This window comes from Scyliorhinus torazame, unplaced genomic scaffold (genome assembly GCF_047496885.1).
Source record: "Scyliorhinus torazame isolate Kashiwa2021f unplaced genomic scaffold, sScyTor2.1 scaffold_1398, whole genome shotgun sequence".
NCBI lineage: Eukaryota > Metazoa > Chordata > Chondrichthyes > Carcharhiniformes > Scyliorhinidae > Scyliorhinus > Scyliorhinus torazame.
The window spans coordinates 23,982-44,780 of record NW_027309125.1 but is presented as its reverse complement, the minus strand read 5'-3'; the positions used below and the strand labels follow the sequence as shown (position 1 = coordinate 44,780).

The following is a 20,799-nucleotide window of genomic DNA, read 5'->3' as shown; positions in this document are numbered from 1 at the left end:
CCATTCCTCCTAGACCACGCCCCCACACCTAAGCCACGCCCACTCTCAGGAGACCACGCCCATTCCTCCTAGGCCACGCCCCAACAAGAGACCACGCCCCCTACTCCGTGACCACGCCCCTAAGGTTAAGCCACGCCCACACACTAGAGACCACGCCCCTTCTTCTGAGACACCGCCCCCTCTCTAGAGACCACGCCCCACACTCCGAGACCACGCCCCCTCCTCCGAGACCACGCCCCTAAAGAGGCCCCACCCCTTCTCCGAGACCACGCCCCTACCCATAAGCCACGCCCCTAAAGAGAATTGGACACGCCCCTAGAGCGAACCCGCCCCTTCTCAAGAGACTCCGCCCCCTCTGCTGAGGCCACGCCCCTCTCAAGAGACCCCGCCCCCACCCCAAGCCACGCCCACTCAAAAGACCACGCCCCTAGCAAGAGACCACGCCCACTAGCCTTAAGCCACGCCCACTCAGGAGACCACGCCCCTAAAGAGACTTCGCCACGCCCCTTTTCAAGAGACCCGCCCCCTCTGCTGAGGCCACGCCCCTCTCAAGAGACCCCGCCCCCACCCAAGCCACGCCCACTCAAGACCACGCCCCTAGCAAGAGACCCCGCCCCTCAAGAGACCACTCCCACTAGCCTTAAGCCACGCCCCCTCTCAAGAGACCACGCCCCCTGATTTGAGACCACGCCCTTATCCCTAAGCCCCGCCCACCCTCAAGAGACCACGCCCCTAGCAAGAGACCCCACCCCTCAAGAGACCACGCCCACTAGCCTTAAGCCACGGCCACTCTCAAGAGACCACGCCCCCTGATTTGAGACCACGCCCTTATCCCTAAGCCCCGCCCACCCTCAAGAGACCACGCCCCTGCCCCTAAACCCCGCCCACCCTCAAGAGACCCCGCCTACTCCTCCGAGACCACGCCCATTAGTACTAAGCCCCGCCCACTCCATGGAGACCCCGCCCCCAAAGAGACCCCGCCCCCTCCTCCGAGACCACGCCCATTCCTCCTAGGCCACGCCCACTCTCACGAGACCACGCCCCTTCTCAAGAGACCCCGCCCCCCGAAGCGACCCCGCCCCCTGATTGGAGACCACGCCCTTATACCTAAGCCACGCCCACTCTCAGGCGACCACGCCCATTCCTTCTCAGACCACGCCCACTAGCCTTAAGTCACGCCCTCTCAAGAGACCACGCCCCTGTTCAAGAGACCCCGCCCCCTGTTTGGAGACCACGCCCTTATCCCTAAGCCCCGCCCACCCTCAATAGACCACGCCCCTGCCCCTAAGCCACGCCCACTCTCTGGAGACCACGCCCCTAAAAGGCCCCGCCCCCTCTTTGGAGACCCCGCCCCCTGGAGACCACGCCCATTTCAATAGACCCCGCCCACTCCTCCGAGACCACGCCCCTGCCACTAGACCCCGCCCACTCTTTGGAGACCCCGCCCCCTGGAGAGACCACGCCCATTTCAATAGACCACGCCCACTTCAAGAGACCACGCCTCTATCTGTCGCGAAGCCCCGCCCACTCACTAGAGACCACGCCCCCTCCTCCGAGACCACGCCCCTCTCAAGAGACCACGCCCCCTACTCCGAGACCACGCCCCTAAGGTTAAGCCACGCCCACACACTAGAGACCACGCCCCTTCTTCTGAGACACCGCCCCCTCTCTAGAGACCCCGCCCCACACTCCGAGACCACGCCCCCTCCTCCGAGACAACGCCCCTAAAGAGACCCCACCCCTTCTCCGAGACCGCGCCCCTACCCATAAGCCACGCCCCCAAAGAGACCCCGCCCCTTCTCCGAGACCACGCCCCTACCAGTAAGCCACGCCCACTCTGGAGACCACGTCCCGAAAGAGACTTGGCCATGCCCCTTCTCAAGAGACCCCGCCCCCTCTGCTGAGGCCACGCCCCTCTCAAGAGACCCCGCCCCTAGCCCTAAACCCCGCCCACTCTCTGCAGACCCCGCCTCCTCCGCCGGTCCCGCCCCCTCTCCAAAGACCCCGCCCACCACCCAGACACCTCCCGTCCCCTGTCAACTTGGAGTGAAACTTTTCTCCTCTGCGGGTTCGGGCAAAACTTTCCGAGAAGAGAAACCGCGGCGAAAGCTGCAGAGACGCTGCGTTTAAAACCCTGCAAAGCGGCTCCGCAGAGAGAGAGAGAGAGAGGGAGAGGGAGCCTGTCCCTGTCTCTCTCTCTGTCTCCCTGCACTCCCCTGTCTCTCTGTCTGTCTGCCGGTCCCCGGCTCTCTCACACCCACAGCAATCCGACCCGGGACAGAGCGGCGGCGGCGGCGGCGGCACCCACCGCCTTTCAGTCTGACCGCCGCCCCCGCACCCAGGCTGCATTCACCCTGCACAAGGCGGCACTTTTTGCTGCTACTTCCAGTTCGCACACTTTCATTCCGCAACATCCACATTGATGCTGCCCCGGCCAGAGTGCAAGGGGGTGAATCTGAACCTGCTCCCCGGGAAAGAGCGCTCTCCCCCGGCCAGAGTGCAAGGGGGTGAATCTGAACCTGCTCCCCGGGAAAGAGCGCTCTCCCCCGGCCAGAGTGCAAGGGGGTGAATCTGAACCTGCTCCCCGGGAAAGAGCGCTCTCCCCCGGCCAGAGTGCAAGGGGGTGAATCTGAACTTCCTCCCCGGGAAAGGTGCACCTTCCCTAAGGGAGTGAATCTGAACCTGCTCCCCGGGAAAGAGCGCTCTCCCCCGGCCAGAGTGCAAGGGAGTGAATCTGAACCGGCTCCCCGGGAAAGAGCGCTCTCCCCCGGCCAGAGTGCAAGGGAGTGAATCTGAACCCCGGGAAAGGTGCACCTTCCCTAAGGGAGTGAATCTGAACCTGCTCCCCGGGAAAGAGCGCTCTCCCCCGGCCAGAGTGCAAGGGAGTGAATCTGAACCGGCTCCCCGGGAAAGAGCGCTCTCCCCCGGCCTTCCCTAAGGGAGTGAATCTGAACCTGCTCCCCGGGAAAGAGCGCTCTCCCCCGGCCTTCCCTAAGGGAGTGAATCTGAACCGGCTCCCCGGGAAAGAGCGCTCTCCCCCGGCCTTCCCTAAGGGAGTGAATCTGAACCGGCTCCCCGGGAAAGAGCGCTCTCCCCCGGCCTTCCCTAAGGGAGTGAATCTGAACCGGCTCCCCGGGAAAGAGCGCTCTCCCCCGGCCTTCCCTAAGGGAGTGAATCTGAACCTGCTCCCCGGGAAAGGTGCACCTTCCCTAAGGGAGTGAATCTGAACCGGCTCCCCGGGAAAGGTGCACCCTCGGAACCGGTCTGCTCCCCTTGCCGCGGGGTCCGGGAGCGATGGGCAGCGGGTTGCTGTCCGAGCCCATCCAGGAAGCTCCCAGAGGCGGCCTGCCCGTCAAATCGGCCCGGGGGGCGGATATTAAGCCCGCCCACACTCATTCAAGCCCAGGGCAGCCGCCAAGTGCGAGTGACAAGTCATAAACCAACTTTCCAATTGCCACTGGTTTATGACTTGCCCGCGCTCACAGCGCCACCACCGCTCAGTGTGTGTGTGGGTGTGAGGGATCTCTCAGCCAGTGCTGACTCTCTCTCTGCTGGGTTCACATTGTCAGTGTGTGTGTGGGTGAGGGATCTCTCAGCAAGTGCTGACCCTCTCTCTCCTGGCTTCACATTGTCAGTGTGTGTGTGGGTGTGAGGGATCTCTCAGCCAGTGCTGACTCTCTCTCTGCTGGGTTCACATTGTCAGTGTGTGTGTGGGTGTGAGGGATCTCTCAGCCAGTGCTGACTCTCTCTCTGCTGGGTTCACATTGTCAGTGTGTGTGTGAGGGATCTCTCAGCAAGTGCTGACTCGTCCCTCTCCTGGCTTCACATTGTCAGTGTGTGTGTGGGTGTGAGGGATCTCTCAGCAAGTGCTGACCCTCTCTCTGCTGGGTTCACATTGTCAGTGTGTGTGTGGGTGAGGGATCTCTCAGCAAGTGCTGACCCTCTCTCTCTCCTGGTGACCTCAATCCCTGTGCCAACAAAAGAGCCAACACGCCGTCACGCCTTCTCCACGACCCTCTCAACCTGGGTGCCAACTTTCAGGGATCCACGTACACCGAGGAGGACACCGGTAGATCTCTCTGCTCACCCGCACCGCCCGCAATCTTAGCTGATGAGCCCAGTGACTCTGTCTTCCTGTTATTCCTTCCAAAATGAATCAGCTCACCCTTGAGACTCCCATTTGCCACCTCCCAGCCCAGCTCTGCAGCTTCCCTGTGTGTGACTTGTAACACGAGATTCACTCCACCGACACTCGAGTGTCGCCTGCAAATTGACTCGCCCACCCTTCTACGGGGGGGGGCATAGCCTCAAAACGAGGGGAAGTAGATTTAGGACTGAGCGAGTTTAGGAGGAACCCGCTCGCCCAAAGGGTTGTGAATCTGTGGGACTCCTGGGTGAAATGTTTTTCAGATCAAGACGGATCGTCTTTTTGGGGAGGATTAAGGGTTGTGGTGTTTGGGCTGGAAAGTGGAGCCGAGTCCACAAAAGATCTCCTTGAATGGAGGGGCCAGGTGGCCTACTCCTGCTCCTGGTTCTGACCAGACCACTGATTGCGATGCCTCTTAATGCACGACTTAACTCGTTACTTCACCCCCCCCCCCCCCCGTTTCCCCACCCCCTCTTTCTGGGTTCCAGGTGCCGGGATTCCGAGGCGTCCTCGCTTGCCCGGGCGGGCGCCTCTGCCGCCGTGACGACGGCCGGCCGCCGCTCCCCGAGGCCCGGACGCCGAGAGCCCCCGGGACGGGCCCGGCCTCCTCCTCCTCCTCCTCCGCCGCCCCTCCTCCTCCTCCTCCTGCGGGAGGGGGCGGCCAGGGCGGCCAGCCTGGAGGCCGGATCCAGGTGGGCATCCGTGTGCGGGAGAGCGCCGAGTGCGCGGAGATGGAGGAACGGGAGGCAGAAGGGGCGGCCGACGGCCTGGCCAACGTGACCGCGATTCACAGGTAAACCAGGCGACAGGGCGGAGGGTCGGGACCGTGACAAGGGCAGAGAGCACTGGGTGGCACATCAGGAGGAGCTGAGCGGTGAAAGATTCTGTCTGTCCCTCTCCTCAGGTGCCACATACGGAACCCACACACGTGCAGCAGCTTGGAACTGTGCCTCGAGCTCTGGGAATATGCCGGGTGTTCCCAACATTCCGTCCCGTCACTTCTACAGCGTCTGGAAAAGATGATCAGAGCGGGGAATGTACAACTGAAGATTGCTGGCAAAACCTGTACGACCGTCAGCATCAGGTACAGAGTAAAGCTCCGTCCGCACTGTCCCCATCAAACACTGCCGGGGCAGGTACAGCACGGGGTTAGATACAGAGTAAAGCTCCGTCCACACTGTCCCCATCAAACACTGCCGGGACAGGTACAGCACGGGGTTAGACACAGAGTAAAGCTCCCTCGACACTGTCCCCATCAAACACTCCCAGGACAGGTACAGCACGGGGTCAGACACAGAGCGAGTGTGAAGGCGAGCTGAGGTTTGACCCTCTTTGGACACCTGGAACGTGTATTGAGCCACTGATGACGTTGCCTGTTTTGACCTGCTAACGTGCCTCTTCTCTGTCACCTCTCTCCTCCCCCCCCCTCAGGTCATCGAGCGGATCGAGCCCGCCGCCCGCCGCGTCGACTGCGGGGTCCGTGGTGGCGGCGGCCGTCTGCGGCTCGCTGGGGGCGGCCGTGGCCGCCTGCGGCTGGCTGGGGGTGGCCGCCTACCGCAAGCTGCGCGGGGGTCGGGGTCGGGTGCACGCAAACAGCCGGCGGGCGGCCTGAAGCGCTGCCCGACCCCCACCCCGGGAGACGGAGGGACCGTCAGTAACGACAGGAGACGAGTGGAGAGTGAAAGCGTGGCTGGAATGAGCTTGAAGATACCTGCTGGCAGCACTGGAAGCAGCGCCTGCCCCCCCCCCACACACACACACACACACACACTTTTGCTTCATATGCCTCCTGCCTGGCCAAATGGCGAATGCTGCCAAGTGGACAGGAGCCTGAATTGGAGGCCATTTCCATTCCGAGTTGTACACTTTGACTTGAATTGGCAGCAGCACTTTGCGACGACTGGAAGTCAGCAGAAATTGAAGTTTCAAACTTGCCAGGTGAGGGTGCCAGGACGTGAGTCAGTCAGGACGCTGGGCTATTAAACTGACCGTTTTCATCGGATGCAAACTGTTTGATGAGAAATTCCAATCCGAGGATTGGAGTGAAAAGCCTGTGTGTGTGTGTGTGAACAATACAAGATGTCCAATCTGAAGTGAAACTTTGCAGTGAGCTTTGTTTTTGTGGCCCAGCCAGGAATCTTCTCTCCAAATGGAGGCAGAAATGAAGTGGTGTTTAACTGGTGATTTCTTGCTGCTTTTTGACTCATTCTTGTGGAAAGCCTCCCTAAGGCGACAGACGAATGGCCATTCCCAACATGTCAGAAATGGAGAGGGAAAGCAGCAATGTGAAAGCAAAGCCAGAAATAAGGACAGGACAGAATCTGCTGCTTGCCTGCCTGTCTGCTGAATGAAACATGAGCAGAGGCAGGCCAAGTGTTTCCCTTTGCAGACTCAGGGTTCGGTTGGAGAAACAGGGCTGATTCAGTCCCTACTGAACCAATCTCTCTCGCCCCTAGGACAGTCGGGCAATCTGCCTGTCAGCCGGCTGACCCTTGGCTGCACTCCCTCTCTGGCAACTGTATCCTTTCTATGTCAGGGAGAGGTTCCAACTGCACCCAGCACTCCAGGTGTGGCCTCACCGACACCTTGTCGAACTGCAGTGAGGCATCTGCACTTGTGAATTGAAATCCCTCTGGCAATGAAGGCCAACTTATCATTGACCTTCTTCACTGCTTGCTGCGCCCGCTTTGAGCGACTGGTGTACAAGCTCCATTGGTCCATCCACATTGCCCCCAACATATGACGGTTTAAATCCGACTCTTTCCTTCAGTCTTTGTTTGACACTTAAGTGGGACAAGTGTGCGAATCGCCTCAGTGTTGTGCTCACGTGAAATGTCCCACCATGAAGTCAGTTCAAATGGCTGACTGCTGATGGTGGATTTGTTGAACCAGATTCCCAGCAAGAGATGGGGAGACAAACAGAATTTCTGAATTCAAGATTGAGAATCTCCATCAAACACTGTTAGCAAAAGTACATCATGGGGGTTAGGTAGAGATTCCACATCCCTCTAAACTGTCCCCATCAAAGGCTGCCAGGACAGGTCGAGCACGGGGTTAGACACAGAGTCAAGCTCCCCTCTGCACTGACCCCCATCAAACAGCCCCTGGTACAACAGGTGCCAAACTATTTGAACTTGTGCTTGAGCCCGATTAGTTGTCCTGTGGGCTGACAAACAGTTTGTCAGTAAGACTGAGGTCGGCCTGGTACTGCACTCGACAACATTGGTGGCACTTGGCAAATGTACGGTGCGTCGCTGTCTGTGTTGTGTGAATCCCCAGCTGTGAAATATGTGTGCCGTTTAAACTTGCACCGTTTATGCCTTCTCATCATCTGTAAAGATCAGGTTTCTCTTCTTTTAAAGTCTAAAGTACACCACCTTACATTGGCCGACACTGAGAGACGTCCACAGTTGAGTCTCCTGCCAAAACATGAATACCCCTCCCTGCAATTTGATGTTTCCAGCTGCGCTGTCTCAAGTTTGGTGTCATTGTCAAACCGGGATGTGTAGCATTCTATCAAATTGTCTTAAATGGCTAATATATATGTGTGTGTGTGTGAGTGAGTTTGTGCGTGCCAATGTGTGTGTGTGCACGCATGTGTGTCAGTCACGAGGGAGGGAGAGACACGGGGAGATGGAGGGATGGATGGACCATCAATAATGACAGAACACGAGTGGAGAGTGAAAGCGGGGCTTTAATGAGCTTGAAGATACCTGCTGGCAGCATTGGAAGCAGTGCCTGCCCCCCACACACACACACTTTTGTTTCATATGCCTCCTGCCTGCTTGTTTGCCAAAGGCAGGTGAATGGTGAATTCAGACAGAAGCCTGAATTTTAGGCCCGATAAGATGGGACGCACTCCCTGTACATTTTGACTTCAACGACGGGCAGGGCCCGCTGGGGATTTGGAAAAGGGGAGTTGGGACCCACCCATGGGAAAGGGACGGAGACTCGGGGACGGAGACTCGGGGCCAAACCTGGGCAGAAAATGGGTCCCATTCAAACGGATCGATTGTTGTGGAGGGGGGAAAGAGTGAGAGAGACGGGGAGAGAGACAGACACACATGGGGGAGAGAGACAGACACACATGGGGGGGGGGGGGGAGAGAGAGAGACAGACACACGGGTGGGGGGAGGGAGAGAGGGACACACGGGTGGGGGAGGGAGAGAGGGACACACAGGTGGGGGGGAGAGAGAGAGCGAGACACGGAGAGAGAGAGAGAGATCCAGGGTGGGGAAGAGAGACACACGGGGGAGACAGACAGAAAGAAATAGAGGTGATGACATTTAGAAGGGGGGATTCCAGAGGTTAGAGAACCGTGCCAAGCAATTGGGGGGGGGGATGCTGGAGAGGCTGGAATCGGAGGTGAGCAGAGATCTGGGAGGGTTGTAGGAGGTTACAGAGATAGGGAGGGATTTGAACAGGAGGATGAGAATTGTAGGGGACTGAAGGAGGTAAAAGAGACAGGGAGGGAGGGAGGGAGTGCAGGGGAGCGCGGGTGTTGAAATCCCACTCCTCCCTATGTTGTTGATCCAGTTGTTGTTGTAGTTGGATCCAGTTGTTGTTGTAGTCACCCCAGTTGTTGTTGTAGTTGGGCCCAGAGACCCCGCCCCTCTGCTGAGACCCTGCCCCCTGGAGAGACCCCGCCCACTCCTCTGAGACCACGCCCCTACCCCTAAGCCACGCCCACTCCTTGGAGACCACGCCCATTAGTCCTAAGCCCCGCCCACTCCGGAGACCACACCCCTTCTCAGAGACCACGCCCCTAGCAAGAGACCACGCCCACTCTGGAGACCCCGCCCACTCTGGAGACCCCGCCCACTAGTCCTAAGCCCCGCCCCTCTCTATAGACCCCGCCCCCTCTCCTAGCTACGCCCCCACAACCGAGACCACGCCCCTTCTCCAGAGACCACGCCCCCCGAAGCGACCCCGCCCCCTGATTGGAGACCACGCCCTTATCCCTAAGCCACGCCCACGCTCAGGAGACCACGCCCACTCCTCCTAGGCCACGCCCCTGCCCCTAAACCACGCCCACTCAGGAGACCACGCCCACTACTCTGAGACCACGCCCACCTCACCTAGACCACGCCCCTGTCCCTAAGCCCCGCCCACTCCGGAGACCACACCCCTTCTCAGAGACCACACCCCTAGCAAGAGACCACGCCCACTCTGGAGACCCCGCCCACTCCTCTGAGACCACGCCCATTAGTCCTAAGCCCCTCCCACTCAAGAGACCACGCCCCTAAAGAGACCCCGCCCACTCCTCAGAGACCACGCCCCCAAACGAGTCCACGCCCCTAGCAAGAGACCCCGTCCCTCAAGAGACCCCGCCCACTTGACTTAAGCCACGCCCACTCCGGAGACACCGCCCACTCTGGAGACCCCGCCCACTAGTCCTAAGCCCCGCCCACTCCCTGGAGACCACGCCCCTAAAGAGACCCCGCCCCCTCTCTGAGACCCCGCCCCTCCCAAGAGACCCCGCCCCTCATCAGAGACCACGCCCCTAGCAAGAGACCCCGCCCACTCTGGAGAATCCGCCCATTAGTCCTAAGCCCCGCCCACTCCCTGGAGACCACGCCCCTAAAGAGACCACGCCCACTCTACTGAGACCACGCCCATTAGTCCTAAGCCCCGCCCACTCCGGAGACCGCATCCCTTCTGAGAGACCACGCCCACTACACTTAAGCCCCGCCCACCCTCACGAGACCACGCCCACTCTCAGGCAACCACGCCCTATCCTCCTAGACCCCGCCCACTAGCCTTAAGCCCCGCCCACCCTCAAGAGACCACGCCCCCACGCCAAAGCCACGCCCACTCAGGCGACCACGCCCACTAGCCTTAAGCCACGCCCACTCTCAGGAGACCACGCCCCTACCACTAAGCCCCACCCCTTTCCAGAGACCACGCCCCTTCTCCGAGACCACGCCCCTACCCCTAAACCCCGCCCACCCTCAAGAGACCACGCCCACTCCTCCTAGACCACGCCCCTGCCCCTAAACTCCTCCCACTCAAGAGACCACGCCCATTAGTCCTCAGCCCCGCCCACTCCGGAGACCACACCCCTTCTCAGAGACCACGCCCTCTAGACTTAAGCCACGCCCACTCAGGCGACCACGCCCATTCCGCCTAGACCACGCCCACTAGCCTTAAGCCACGCCCGCTCTCAGGAGACCACGCCCCTACCACTAAGCCCCACCCCTTTCCAGAGACCACGCCCCTTCTCCGAGACCACGCCCCTACCCCTAAACCCCGCCCACCCTCAAGAGACCACGCCCACTCCTCCTAGACCACGCCCCTGCCCCTAAACTCCTCCCACTCAAGAGACCACGCCCCTTCTCAAGAGACCCCGTCCACTACTCCGAGACTCCGCCCACTCCTCCGAGACCACACCCCTTCTCAAGAGACCCCGCCCCCCATTTGGAGACCACGCCCCTAACCCTAAACCCCGCCCACTCACGAGACCACGCCCCTAAAGAGACCACGCCCCTTCTCAGAGACCACGCCCCCATTCTTAGACCCCGCCCCCTAACGAGTCCACGCCCCTAGCAAGAGACCCCGCCCACTCTGGAGACCCCGCCCATTAGTCCTAAGACCCGCCCACGCCCCTGTCCCTAAGACACGCCCATTCTGGAGACCACGCCCCTAAAGAGACCCCGCCCACTCTCTAGAGACCACGCCCCTAAAGAGACCCCGCCCACTCTTTGGAGACCCCGCCCTTATTCCCAAGCCCCGCCCACTCTCAAGAGACCACGCCCCCACACCTAAGCCACGCCCACTCTCAGGCGACCACGCCTATTCCTCCTAGACCACGCCCACTAGCCTTAAGCCACGCCCACTCTCAGGAGACCACGCCCCTAACACAAAGCCCCACCCCTTTCCAGAGACCCCGCCCCTTCTCCGAGACCACGCCCCTGCCCCTAAACTCCTCCCACTCAAGAGACCACGCCCATTAGTCCTAAGCCCCGCCCACTCCGGAGACCACGCCCCTTCTCCGAGACCACGCCCCTAGCAAGAGACCACGCCCACTCTGGAGACCCCGCCCACTCCGAGACCACGCCCATTAGTCCTACGCCCCGCCCACTCCCTGGAAACCCCGCCCCCAAAGAGACCCCGCCCACTCCTCCGAGACCACGCCCATTTCAGGAGACCACGCCCACTTCAAAAGACCACGCCTCTATCTGTCCCGAAGCCCCGCCCCTCCCAAGAGACCACGCCCTTGCGCTTAAGCCCCGCCCACACACGAGAGACCACGCCCCTACCCCTAAGCCACGCCCACTCTGGAGACCACGCCCCTAAAGAGACTCCACCCCCTCAGAGACCACGCCCTATCCCCAAGCCACGCCCACTCAAGAGACCCCGCCCCTTCTCTGGAGACCACGCCCTCTGGAGAGACCACGCCCATTTCAATAGACCACGCCCACTTCAAGAGACCACGCCTCTATCTGTCGCGAAGCCCCGCCCACTCTCCTAGACCACGCCCCTGCCCCTAAACCCCGCCCACTCACGAGACCACGCCCCCAAATAGACTCCGCCCCCTCAGAGACCACGCCCTATCCCCAAGCCACGCCCCTAGCAAGAGACCCCGCCCCCAAATCCGAGACCACGCCCCTTCTCAAGGGACCACGCCCCCTGTTTGGAGACCACGCCCTTATCCCTAAGCCCCGCCCACCCTCCAGAGACCACGCCCCCACACCTAAGCCACGCCCACTCTCAGGCGACCACGCCCATTCCTCCTAGACCACGCCCACTAGCCTTAAGCCACGCCCACTCTCAGGAGACCACGCCCCTAACACAAAGCCCCACCCCTTTCCAGAGACCCCGCCCCTTCTCCGAGACCACTCCCCTGCCCCTAAACCCCGCCCACTCAAGAGACCACGCCCACTCCTTGGAGACCACGCCCCTCAGGAGACCCCGCCCATTAGTCCTAAGCCCCGCCCACTCCCTGGAGACCCCGCCCCCTCTTTGGAGACCACGCCCCTACCAAGACCCCGCCCCTTAGCGAGACCACGCCCCCTCTCAAGAGACCACGCCCCGTCCTTAAGCCACGCCCACTCTGGAGACCACGCCCCCAAAGAGATCCCGTCCACTCCGAGACCACGCCCATTTCAATAGACCACGCCCACTTCAAGAGACCACGCCTCTATCTGTCGCGAAGCCCCGCCCACTCACTAGAGACCACGCCCCCTCCTCCGAGACCCCGCCCACTAGCCTTAATCCACGCCCACTCTGGAGACCACGCCCCTAAAGAGACCCCGCCCCCTCTTTGGAGACCACGCCCCTACCAAGACCTCGCCCCTTAGCGAGACCACGCCCCCTCTCAAGAGACCACGCCCCTCCTCCGAAACCACGCCCTAAGCCCCGCCCACTCTCCTAGACCACGCCCCCAAATAGACCCCGCCCACTCCTCCGAGACCACGCCCCTGCCCCCAAGCCACGCCCCTAGCAAGAGACCCCGCCCACTCTGGAGACCCCGCCCATTAGTCCTAAGCCCCGCCCACTCCCTGGAGACCACGCCCCTAAAGTGACCCCGCCCCCTTCCAGACCACGCCCTGCCCCTAAGCCACGCCCACTCTCAGGAGACCACGCCCATTCCTCCTAGGCCACGCCCACTCTCACGAGACCACGCCCCTTCTCAAGAGACCCCGCCCTCGAAGCGACCCCGCCCCCTGATTGAAGACCACGCCCTTATCCCTAAGCCCCGCCCACCCTCAAGAGACCACGCCCCACACCTAAGCCACGCCCACTCTCAGGAGACTACGCCCCTAAAGAGACCCCGCCCCCTCTTTGGAGACGACATCCACACCCCCAAGACCACGCCCACTCTCTGGAGACCACGCCCCTTTGAAACCAGGCCCCGCCCACATTCCTAGCCCCGCCCACTCACGAGACCACGCCCCTAACGAGACCACGCCCCCAAAGAGACCCCGCCCACTCCTCCGAGACCACGCCCCTACCCCCGAGCCACGCCCCTAGCAAGAGACCCCGCCCACTCTGGAGACCCTGCCCATTAGTCCTAAGACCCGCCCACTCCCTGGAGACCACGCCCCTGTCCCTAAGCCACGCCCACTCTGGAGACCACGCCCCTAAAGAGACCCCGCCCACTCTCTAGAGACCACGCCCCTAAAGAGACCCCGCCCACTCTCTAGAGACCACGCCCCTTCAACGAGACCTCGCTCCTACGACCAAGCCACGCCCACTCTGGAGACCACGCCCCTACCGCTAAACCCCGCCCACTCACGAGACCACGCCCCCTCCTCCGAGACCCCGCCCCTCAAGAGCCCTCGCCCCCACACCTAAGCCACGCCCACTCTCAGGCGACCACGCCCATTCCTCCTAGACCACGCCCACTAGCCTTAAGCCACGCCCACTCTCAGGAGACCCCGCCCCTGCCCCTAAACTCCTCCCACTCAAGAGACCACGCCCATTAGTCCTAAGCCCCGCCCACTCCAGAGACCACACCCCTTCTCAGAGACCACGCCCCCATTCTTAGACCCCGCCCCTAGCAAGAGACCCCACCCACTCTGGAGACCCCGCCCACTCCTCCGAGACCACGCCCATTAGTCCTACGCCCCGCCCACTCCCTGGAGACCCCGCCCCCAAAGAGACCCCGCCCACTCCTCCGAGACCACGCCCATTTCAGGAGACCACGCCCACTTCAAAAGACCACGCCTCTATCTGTCCCGAAGCCCCGCCCCTCCCAAGAGACCACGCCCTTGCGCTTAAGCCCCGCCCACACACGAGAGACCACGCCCCTACCCCTAAGCCACGCCCACTCTGGAGACCACGCCCCTTCTCAGATACCACACCCCTAGCAAGAGACCACGCCCACTCTGGAGACCCCGCCCACTCCTCTGAGACCACGCCCATTAGTCCTAAGCCACGCCCACTCAGGAGACCACGCCCCTAAATAGACTCCGCCCCCTCAGAGACCACGCCCTATCCCCAAGCCACGCCCCTAGCAAGAGACCCCGCCCCCAAATCCGAGACCACGCCCCTTCTCAAGGGACCACGCCCCCTGTTTGGAGACCACGCCCTTATCCCTAAGCCCCGCCCACCCTCCAGAGACCACGCCCCCACACCTAAGCCACGCCCACTCTCAGGCGACCACGCCCATTCCTCCTAGACCACGCCCACTAGCCTTAAGCCACGCCCACTCTCAGGAGACCACGCCCCTAACACAAAGCCCCACCCCTTTTCAGAGACCCCGCCCCTTCTCCGAGACCACTCCCCTGCCCCTAAACCCCGCCCACTCAAGAGACCACGCCCACTCCTTGGAGACCACGCCCATCCCCAGAGACCACGCCCCTCAGGAGACCCCGCCCATTAGTCCTAAGCCCCGCCCACTCACTGGAGACCCCGCCCCCTCTTTGGAGACCACGCCCCTACCAAGACCCCACCCCTTAGCGAGACCACGCCCCCCCTCAAGAGACCACGCCCCGTCCCTAAGCCACGCCCACTCTGGAGACCACGCCCCCAAAGAGATCCCGTCCACTCCGAGACCACGCCCATTTCAATAGACCACGCCCACTCTGGAGACCCCGCCCACTCTGGAGACCCCGCCCACTAGTCCTAAGCCCCGCCCACTCCCTGGAGACCACGCCCCTAAAGAGACCACGCCCCTTCTCAGAGACCACACCCCCATTCTTAGACCCCGCCCCCTAACGAGTCCACGCCCCTAGCAAGAGACCACGCCCACTCTGGAGACCACGCCCCCTACTCCGAGACCACGCCCCTCTCAAGAGGCCACGCCCCTACTCCGAGACCACGCCCACTAGCGATAAGCCACGCCCACTCTCAGGAGACCACGCCCCTAAAGGGATCCGCCCCTTCTCCGAGACCACGCCCCCTCTCCTACACCACGCCCCCTCCTACGAGACCCCGCCCCTTCTCCGAGGCCACGCCCACTCAGGAGACCCCGCCCCTTAGGGAGACCACGGCCACGCCCACCTATCAAGAAACCACGCCCCTAACCCTAAACCCCGCCCACTCAAGTGACCACGCCCCTAAAGAGACCCCGTCCCCTCCTCCGAGACCACGCCCCTCTCAAGAGACCACGCCCCCTACTCCGAGACCACGCCCCTACGATTAAGCCCCGCCCGCACACTAGAGACCACGCCCCCTCCTCCGAGACCACGCCCCTCTCAAGAGACCACGCCCCCTCCTCCGAGACCACGCCCCTACGATTAAGCCCCGCCCGCACACTAGAGACCACGCCCCCTCCTCCTAGACCACGCCCCTCTCAAGAGACCACGCCCCCTACTCCGAGACCACGCCCCCTCCTCCGAGACCACGCCCCTACGATTAAGCCCCGCCCGCACACTAGAGACCACGCCCCCTCCTCCGAGACCACGCCCCCTCCTCCGAGACCACGCCCCATCCCCCGAGACCACGCCCCTACGCTTAAGCCACGCCCACACACTAGAGACCACGCCCCCTATTCTGAGACTCCTCCCACTCAAGAGACCACGCCCCCTACTCCGAGACCCCGCCCCTCCTCAGAGACCACGCCTCTACCCATAAGCCCCGCCCACTCGCAAGAGACCACGCCCCTAAAGAGACCCCGCCCCTTCTCAAGAGACCCCGCCCCCTCTGCTGAGGCCACGCCCCTCTCAAGAGACCCCGCCCCCACACCCGAGATCCCGCCCCTTCACCTAGACCACGCCCCTGTCCCTAAACTCCTCCCACTCAAGAGACCACGCCCATTAGTCCTAAGCCCCGCCCACTCCGGAGACCACGCCCCTTCTCCGAGACCACGCCCACTCTGGAGACCCCGCCCACTCCTCGGAGACCACGCCCATTAGTCCTTAGCCCCGCCCACTCAAGAGACCACGCCCCTAAAGAGACCCCGCCCACTCCTCAGAGACCACGCCCCCAAACGAGTCCACGCCCCTATCAAGAGACCACGCCCACTAGACTTAAGCCACGCCCACTCCAGAGACCACGCCCACTCCTCTGAGACCACACTCATTAGTCCGAAGCCCCGCCCACTCAAGAGACCACGCCCCTAAAGAGGCCCCGCCCACTCCTCCGAGACCACGTCCCTGCCCCTAAGCCACGCCCACTCTCAGGCGACCACGCCCATTCCTCCTAGACCACGCCCACTAGCCTTAAGTCACGCCCCTCTCAGGAGACCACGCCCCTAAAGAGACCCCGCCCCCTATTTGGAGACCACACCCACTCCCACAAGACCACGCCCACTCACTAGAGACCACACCCCCTATTCTGAGACTCCGCCCCTTTCAAGAGACCACACCCCTAAAGAGGCCCCGCCCCTTCTCCTAACCACGCCCCCTCCTCCGAGATCACGCCCCTGTCCCTAAACTCCTCCCACTCAAGACAAGAGGCCACGCCCATTAGTCCCAAGCCCCGCCCACTCCCCGGAGACCACACCCCTAAAGAGACCCCGCCCACTCCTCCGAGACCACGCCCCTGCCCCTAAGCCACGCCCACTCTCAGGAGACCACGCCCCTACCACTAAGCCCCGCCCCTTTCCAGAGACCCCGCCCCTTCTCCGAGACCACTCCCCTGCCCCTAAACCCCGCCCACTCAAGAGACCACGCCCACTCCTTGGAGACCACGCCCATTAGTCCTAAGCCCCGCCCACTCCGGAGACCACGCCTCTTCTCAGAGACCCCGCCCCCTAACGAATCCACGCCCCTAGCAAGAGACCACGCCCACTCTGGAGACCACGCCCCCTACTACGAGACCACGCCCCCTAATGAGTCCACGCCCCTATCAAGAGACCACGCCCACTCTGGAGACCCCGCCCATTAGTCCTAAGCCCCGCCCACTCCCTGGAGACCACGCCCCTCAAGAGACCCCGCCCACTAGCCTTAAGACACGCCCACTCTCAGGAGACCACGCCCACTCCTCCGAGACCACGCCCCTATCAAGAGACCACGCCCCTAAAGAGACCACGCCCACTCCTCCGAGACCACGCCCTTACCCCCAAGCCACGCCCCTAGCAAGAGACCCCGCCCACTCTGGAGACCCCGCCCATTAGTCCTAAGCCCCGCCCACTCCCTGGAGACCACGCCCCTAAAGAAACCCCGCCCCCTCCTCCGAGACCACGCCCCTTCTCAAGAGACCCCGCCCCCCGTTTGGAGACCACGCCCTTATCCCTAAGCCCCGCCCACCCTCAAGAAACCACGCCCATACCCCTAAGCCACACCCACTCTCTGGAGACCCCGCCCCTTCTCAGGAGACCACACCCCTAAAGAGACCACGCCTACTCCGAGACCACGCCCTAAGCCACGCCCACTCTCAGGAGACCACGCCCCTACCACTAAGCCCCGCCCCTTTCCAGAGACCCCGCCCCTTCTCCGAGACCACTCCCCTGCCCCTAAACCCCGCCCACTCAAGAGACCACGCCCACTCCTTGGAGACCACGCCCAATAGTCCTAAGCCCCGCCCACTCCGGAGACCACGCCTCTTCTCAGAGACCCCGCCCCCTAACGAATCCACGCCCCTAGCAAGAGACCACGCCCACTCTGGAGACCACGCCCCCTACTACGAGACCACGCCCCCTAATGAGTCCACGCCCCTATCAAGAGACCACGCCCACTCTGGAGACCCCGCCCATTAGTCCTAAGCCCCGCCCACTCCCTGGAGACCACGCCCCTCAAGAGACCCCGCCCACTAGCCTTAAGACACGCCCACTCTCAGGAGACCACGCCCACTCCTCCGAGACCACGCCCCTATCAAGAGACCACGCCCCTAAAGAGACCACGCCCACTCCTCCGAGACCACGCCCTTACCCCCAAGCCACGCCCCTAGCAAGAGACCCCGCCCACTCTGGAGACCCCGCCCATTAGTCCTAAGCCCCGCCCACTCCCTGGAGACCACGCCCCTAAAGAAACCCCGCCCCCTCCTCCGAGACCACGCCCCTTCTCAAGAGACCCCGCCCCCCGTTTGGAGACCACGCCCTTATCCCTAAGCCCCGCCCACCCTCAAGAAACCACGCCCATACCCCTAAGCCACACCCACTCTCTGGAGACCCCGCCCCTTCTCAGGAGACCACACCCCTAAAGAGACCACGCCTACTCCGAGACCACGCCCTAAGTCCCGCCCACTCTCTGGAGACCACGCCCCTGCCCCTAAACCCCTCCCACTCCAGAGACCCCGCCCACTACTCCGAGACTCCGCCCACTCCTCCGAGACCACGCCCCTTCTCAAGAGACCCCGCCCCCCGTTTGGAGACCACGCCCCTAACCCTAAACCCCGCCCACTCAAGAGACCACTCCCCTAAAGAGACCCCGCCCACTCCGAGACCACTCCCCTCTCAAGAGACCACGCCCCTGCCACTGAGCCCCGCCCCCTCTTTGGAGACCACGCCCATTCATCCTAAGCCCCGCCCACTCTCTCGAAACCACGCCCCTAAAGAGGACCCGCCCACTCCTCCGAGACCACGCTCCTGCCCCTAAACCCCGCCCACTCACGAGACCACGCCCCTAAAGAGACCCCGCCCCTTCTCTGGAGACCACGCCTCTACCCATAAGCCCCGCCCACTCGCAAGAGACCACGCCCCTAAAGAGACCCCGCCCCTCTTTGGAGACCACACCCACTCCCCCAAGACCACGCCCACTCTCAGGAGACCACGCCCATTCCTCCTAGGCCACGCCCACTCTCATGAGACCCCGCCCCTTCTCAAGAGACCCCGCCCCCCGAAGCGACCCCGCCCCCTGATTGGAGACCACGCCCTTATACCTAAGCCACGCCCACTCTCAGGCGACCACGCCCATTCCTCCTAGACCACGCCCCCTCCTCCGAGACCACGCCCCTGTCCCTAAGCCACGCCCACTCTCAGGAGACCACGCCCATTCCTCCTAGGCCACGCCCACTCTCACGAGACCACGCCCCTTCTCAAGAGACCCCGCCCCCCGACGCGACCCCGCCCCCTGATTGGAGACCACGCCCTTATCCCGAAGCCCCACCCCTCCCAAGAGACCACGCCCCTACGCTTAAGCCACGCCCACTCTGGAGACCACGCCCCTAAAGAGACCCCGCCCATTCCTCCGCGACCACGCCCCTACCGCTAAACCCCGCCCACTCAGGAGACCACGCCCCTAAAGAGACCCCACCCCTTCGAGACCACGCCCCTACCCATAAGCCACGCCCACTCAAGAGACCCCGCCCCCAAGTCCGAGACCACGCCCCTACCCATAAGCCACGCCCACTCTTGAGACCACTCCCCTAAAGAGACCCCGCCCATTCCCCCGAGACCACGCCCCTCTCAAGAGACCACGCCCCCTACTCCGAGACCACGCCCCTACGATTAAGCCCCGCCCGCACACTAGAGACCACGCCCCTCTCAATAGACCACGCCCCCTACTCCGAGACCACGCCCCCTCCTCCGAGACCACGCCCCCTACTCCGAGACCACGCCCCCTCCTCCGAGACCACGCCCCTACGCTTAAGCCCCGCCCGCACACTAGAGACCACGCCCCCTCCTCCGAGACCACGCCCCTCTCAAGAGACCACGCCCCCTACTCCGAGACCACGCCCCTAAGGTTAAGCCACGCCCACACACTAGAGACCACGCCCCTTCTTCTGAGACCCCGCCCCCTGCTCAGAGACCACGCCCTATTCCCAAGCCACGCCCACTCAAGAGACCCCGCCCCCAAGTCCGAGACCACGCCCCTACCCATAAGCCACGCCCACTCTTGAGACCACTCCCCTAAAGAGACCCCGCCCATTCCCCCGAGACCACGCCCCTCTCAAGAGACCACGCCCCCTACTCCGAGACCACGCCCCTAAGGTTAAGCCACGCCCACACACTAGAGACCACGCCCCTTCTTCTGAGACCCCGCCCCCTGCTCAGAGACCACGCCCTATTCCCAAGCCACGCCCACTCAAGAGACCCCGCCCCCAAGTCCGAGACCACGCCCCTACCCATAAGCCACGCCCACTCTTGAGACCACTCCCCTAAAGAGACCCCGCCCATTCCCCCGAGACCACGCCCCTCTCAAGAGACCACGCCCCCTACTCCGAGACCACGCCCCTACGATTAAGCCCCGCCCGCACACTAGAGACCACGCCCCTCTCAATAGACCACGCCCCCTACTCCGAGACCACGCCCCCTCCTCCGAGACCACGCCCCTACGCTTAAGCCCCGCCCGCACACTAGAGACCACGCCCCCTCCTCCGAGACCACGCCCCTCTCAAGAGACCACGCCCCCTACTCCGAGACCACGCCCCTAAGGTTAAGCCACGCCCACACACTAGAGACCACGCCCCTTCTTCTGAGACCCCGCCCCCTGCTCAGAGACCACGCCCTATTCCCAAGCCACGCCCACTCAAGAGACCCCGCCCCCAAGTCCGAGACCCCGCCCCTACCCATAAGCCACGCCCACTCTTGAGACCACTCCCCTAAAGAGACCCCGCCCATTCCCCCGAGACCACGCCCCTCTCAAGAGACCACGCCCCCTACTCCGAGACCACGCCCCTACGATTAAGCCCCGCCCGCACACTAGAGACCACGCCCCTCTCAATAGACCACGCCCCCTACTCCGAGACCACGCCCCCTCCTCCGAGACCACGCCCCTACGCTTAAGCCCCGCCCGCACACTAGAGACCACGCCCCCTCCTCCGAGACCACGCCCCTCTCAAGAGACCACGCCCCCTACTCCGAGACCACGCCCCTAAGGTTAAGC

At 62.8% G+C, this 20,799-nt stretch overlaps 1 long non-coding RNA gene across 1 annotated transcript; it reads left to right on the top strand.

Annotated features, from left to right (window-relative positions):
* The first annotated feature begins 4,612 nt into the window (after nt 1-4,612).
* LOC140407263 (uncharacterized) lies at nt 4,613-6,329 on the top strand. Its single transcript, XR_011939567.1, has 3 exons — nt 4,613-4,940; nt 5,052-5,231; nt 5,579-6,329. It is a non-coding gene; the product is annotated as an uncharacterized lncRNA (long non-coding RNA).
* Nucleotides 6,330-20,799: the final 14,470 nt, after the last annotated feature.